Source organism: Tupaia chinensis, unplaced genomic scaffold (assembly GCF_000334495.1).
Source record: "Tupaia chinensis unplaced genomic scaffold, TupChi_1.0 Scaffold000289_1, whole genome shotgun sequence".
In the NCBI taxonomy this organism is placed as follows: domain Eukaryota; kingdom Metazoa; phylum Chordata; class Mammalia; order Scandentia; family Tupaiidae; genus Tupaia; species Tupaia belangeri.
Window position 1 is genome coordinate 350,506 of NW_006159774.1, and position 5,427 is coordinate 355,932.

The window sequence follows — 5,427 nt, forward strand, 5'->3', positions numbered from 1 at the left end:
GGGGACAGCAGATGGTATAATAGTTATGTTACTGGACTTCCACATGACATATCGTTATTTGAGTCCCAGACCTGGAGGCTTGAAAGTCACACTAGGCACATGTGTGTGCATACTGAAGATCCCAGGAGGGATTGTCGTGTGGTCATCTCCTCTGCAGGATGATTTCTCACTTTCCCTCTCACTGTCTCTCTCTCTCTCCAGCAAGCACATGTGTCCTGTGTGTGTGTATGGGGGGGTGGGGGGGACAGAAAGAAAAAAAAAAGAATAAGAACACAGTGCCTGATGGTCATTGGGCTTTTTCAAAGACTTACATAATTCCTTGAGATCTGGAAGAAAGGCTGTATTGTCTGAAATACTAAAATAAAATGACAAAATTGCAATTATAAATGTTTAATTAAATGTTTAATTAAATGTCTACAAAATTTTGTATGGTCAATTGACCTACCTCAATGTATATATGTAAATTATCCATATGAAAATCACATGTATGTAAATTATATTAACTGTGATACTGGATGCACTGTACTATATTTGGTAATATTGGGTATGATGTAAGATGAGGCTTCCAAAAAAGATTTTCCTTAATAACACAAAAATGTAGTTAGAAAGATCAGAAAAATTGCCTTACTTACATGTCATAACGTTTCTGTTATAGCCAATGTAGCCTTCCTTTCTTTTTATTTTTTAAAGGTTTTTGCTGTAGGACACGTGCACTCACCAGAGAGAGACAGAGAGAAGGAAAGTGGGAAAGTGAGAAAGCATTCCCCAGGGGTACAACCACACCACAATCCCTTCTCCTCCATTCTCCTCCTAGAATTTCGGGCACATATGCACACTTATCTAGAGTGACTTTCAATCCGTCAGATCTGGACTTGAACTATAGTCAACCATGTAAGAGTCCAGTGTCTTAACTACCATGTCACCTGCTGACCCCCAGCCTTTGTTTCTGTTTGTGGATGTGGAGATTGCAGTTGCTTTTTTCATTTCTGGGACCACAAGGAAAGACAGTCTACAGGGTCTTGGAAACCAGGAGCCCATGCTCTTGAGCAAAGACTCTGGAATGACCAATAGACAAGAACCAGGCACCCAGGGACTCCGTCCCCTCATGAGGTCCCCTCAGCCCATGGCACATTTAGAGTGGCTCTGTTCTTTAGTCTGCTCCCCTGTGTGCGATCCCCAGATTTGTGAAGGCCTCCAACAGTTTTTTAGGTCACATTATCCGAGACCTTGCCATCAAGCAACTTCCTTCTATCCAGCGACTGAGATCCTGGAAAATTCCTAGGAAATAAGTCATCTCTATGTGTGCTAACTACATTTTTTGTTACCGCTGATCTTCACAGTGGAATGAGAAGCATACTCTTCCAGAATGGAAAGAAGATGTGCTTAGGAGTCTCTCAGACATACATCTTGGATCTTGGTCATCATTTAGCATGAACTGGACACAGTAGTGGGCTGGGATTTATGGTCCAGATTCTGGGCTGGGGGTTATAGTCCAAGTTCACAAAATTTTCAGTTTTTGTGACTTTACATAAATCTTCCCCCCTTAGGCCTCTGTTAACTCATCGGTGGAAAGAAAGGAAGAACCTCAATTTCACAGAGCTGTTTTCTTGAAAATTAATAGAGTGTGTATAACGAGATTAGCACAATGCCTGCCATGTAGGAATGCTCAGAACCTGTCAGAGGGTGCTAGATGGTGGCACAGTGGTACAACACAATGGGTGGCTGACCCACATGGAGACGTAGTGGGTTCATGTCTGGAGACCACCCTAATTACACCGGTGCACCCTGCGGCTGGTTAAGATTGGGGATGGATCATAGCATCAGTCCTTGCTGGGAGTGCTTTCTGTTTCTCTGTCTATTTTACTCCCAGAAGAAATAAATAAATAAACTTTAAAAAGAAGGGGAAAAAATAACACCATCAGACAAAGATTAATGAGTGCCAGGGCCAGGGGAGTAGGAAGTGGAGAATGACTACATATTTAGGACAGGGATTCCTTTCGGAATGGTAAGATGTTCTGGAAGTAGATACTGTGATGGTTGCACAACACTGAAAGGACTGAATTGAATTAAATCACGATTCGATTTCACAGTACGATGATTAAAAATGGCCGTTACGTCACATGTATTTTACCACAGTAAAGGGAAAACAACTGTTAGACTGCTTTCTCCACCCCATGGGGTGAGTGGAGAGAAGGAAACAAGGATCTGCCTTGAGTCCCTCCCATAGGGGCAAGACTGAGAACCAAGATGCGAACAGGAACTTGGTGGGAAGAAGGTTGAGCTCAGAGTTGGAGCATCCCTGTGTGTGACCAGAGGGAGGGAGAGAAGAACTGCTGAACAGCAGACAGGGAGGTAACAGTGCAGATTTTCTGATTTCAGGGAACCAGTTATGTGCAGCCAACGTCATCATGGTGTACAGAGTGCAAGTCATAGATCAGAAAGGAGACAGCAAGACCGGAAAAAAGTGAGTCATGGGGCGAGGGAAGAAATGTCACTCATCTGAAGAGGAAAAGGATGACCGCAAGGCCACAGGCTATGGGGCAGATGACTCCATATGAGGCTTATTGATAGAACATTTGGTAGTATGCCAACCTCACGCATGCCCACCACATTGCTGCATGCTCCACCCTCCGTCCCCTATCCCTACTGTGCGTCGGGATGTGGGCAAGTGGTTGGGGCATATGGTGGGAAAAGGACACACCATGGAATCTCAGCACTGCCTTCTAGCTCTTCATAGCTGTATAACTCTACATAAGTCATCTTGTCTTCTGTATCTGTTTCCTCCTTCGTGAAACAGGTAAACTCAGAGAACTGTTAGGAAGAGTTAATGAAATATGCAGGTAAAGTACACGGCACAGAGTAGGTTCCTAACAGCCATCTCTCCCCTTCTCCATTAAGGTGTGGTTGCAAGCAATAAACAGCCACTCTGAGTGAAGCAAAAGAGGAATTCAGAACAACCCACAGGAGTGAAAGAAAAGCTGAAATTTTAAGGACAGGTATACAGGCTGCCCTGGGGATCTTGGAAGAAGGAACAAATGGATGGTCTTTACAGAGCCCTACTGTGGGGATGAATCAGAGTCGGTCACCTCAGTTTCCATGACTCCATTTGAGGGCTGGTTTTCAAGGAGTCAGTGTCTGATGGGCCATAGAGGATCCATAAGCCCAGGAGATGCCCCTGATAGAACCACTGACAAAAATTAACTCCCAGGAGGGAAGGATTCCCAGGCAAAGCAGGAGCTATTAGCAGAAGACGGGAACTAGATACCTGGCCGGCAAGGACAATGTACAGCCTCTCTGGGCCCACTGCCGGCACCCAAAGGATCCTTCTGCATCCCAGCAATGGAGGGAGCAGGGCCAGAAAGGAACAATGGGAACAATCTCAGCCAACTAGGGAGAAACAAGGGCCGTCTGGGCTCCAAGACAGCAGGCCCAGCATGTCCCAAAACCATCAGCCTGACCCTCAATTTCCTTTGGTGTTTCTAGACAGTGGTTCTTTCTGAAGAACACTGAATCCACAGTGTGGAACCTGAAAGACCTTTTCTAAGGTCTTACGTCACCCTTCGTCCTCTCTCTCTGTCCTCTCTCTCTGCTGCCTACAAGGGTCTGTGTGACTGCAGAAACGGTCTCAAGCTGAGATGGAAGGGAGGGGGTGCTATCTGCCCTCAGATCACTCTTGCTCCATTGCTGAGCTCAAGAGTGAAGACAAGGGACCAGCAGTTAGGATAATGGCTATGTCGCGGGACTCCAATGTAGGCAACCGCAGTTTGAGTCCTGGATCCAGTGGCTTAAAACTCATGCCAGGCGCATGTGCATACATGCCCAAGATCCCGAGAGGAGAATGGAGGAGAAGGGATTGTGGCATGGGCATCCCCCCTAGGGGGTGATTTCTTGCTTTCTGTCTGTCAGTCTCTCTCTGTCTGTCTGGCGAGGGCACACGCCCTATAGCAAAAACCTCTCCAAAAAAAATGAGAGAAAGAGTGAAGACGAGAGGACAGAGGAGAAGCTGTGTTAGAATGGAAGTGATATTCTCTTTACATTTACCTAATTTTTTCCTAAAAAAAAATTTTTATTTAGTTTATTTGTTATTGTTATTTTATTTTTTTTAATTTGACCAGAGAGAAAGGGAAAGTAAGAAAGCACGCCATCAGGTCTAGGATTCAAACAGCAGTTGGTCATGTGGGTGTCCAGTGCCTCACCCACCAAGCCACTTCCAGCCCCACCTTGCTCTATCTTATTCCATTGCTTTCTCAGTTACTGCTTATTCTACCCCTGCTGGAATGTGAGCTCCATCAGGGCAAAGCCCTGTCTATGCTGATTGCTCTCCGCAGCATCCCCACATCTCTAACAGTAACTGGCATACAGAAAGCACTTGGCAAATAAATACCTGGTACTGAATGAGAAGCCCAGTCATGCACGGAGATGGAGGCTAAGACCCACCCTTCTGTCTTTGACCCTGAGGCACATCAACAGAGAGTCAGACCAGGAATCAAGAAGGGCACAAACCCTAGGCCCAGCCAGAGCTGGGCTCCAAGCCTGGCTCTGGCATCTGGGGGCTAAGTCACCTGACCACTCTGAGACTCAGTTTCCTCTGTTTTTAAATAGGGATATATCACCTACTTCATACTGTTGGTATCAAGATAAATGAGAATTAAATCTGCGAAATTGGCATATAGTGGGACAGCAGTTGGTCTGGTAGCTAAGGTGGCTAGATATTACATGGTCAACTGCACGGTTTGAATTCCAAACCCAGCAGGTTAAGAAACCCACCAGTCGTGTGTGTGTGTGTGTGTGTGTGTGTGTGTGTGTGTGTGTGTGTATACTCAAAATCCTAAGAGAAGAAAGGATGAGAAGACTGTGGCATGGCCATTCCCCTGGCCCCCCAGGAGGTTGGTGATTTATGGTGATTTAGCAGTTTTCTTCTCTCTCTCTGTGTCTCTCTTCCCGATTGCAAATTTTTAAAATAAATAAATAAGGGACCAGCAGATGGCATAATGGTTACATTGCTGGACTCACACATGGTCAACCATGGTTCAAGTCCTGGACCTAGAGGCTTGAAACTCATGGTAGGCATATGTGTGTGTGTGCCCAAAATTCTGAGAGGAGAATGGAGGAGAAGGTATTGCAGCATGGCCATCCCTTTCTCACTTTCTGTCTCTCTATCTCTCCAGCAAGCACATGTGCCCTATAACAAAAATCTCTCTAAAAAGATAATAATAATAATTAATAAAGTAAATCTGGCAAATAGGAAGTGCTCTCCTCCTCAGAAGCCTTTTACTTCTGCTGTATACTCTGCAGAGAAGAACTTTGTTTTTGTTTTGTTTTGTTTTGTTTTGTTTTGTTTGGGAGAGGTTTTCGCTATAGGGCGCGTGCGTTCACCAGACAGACAGAGAGAGACATAGAGACAGAAAGCGAGAAATCACCCCCCAG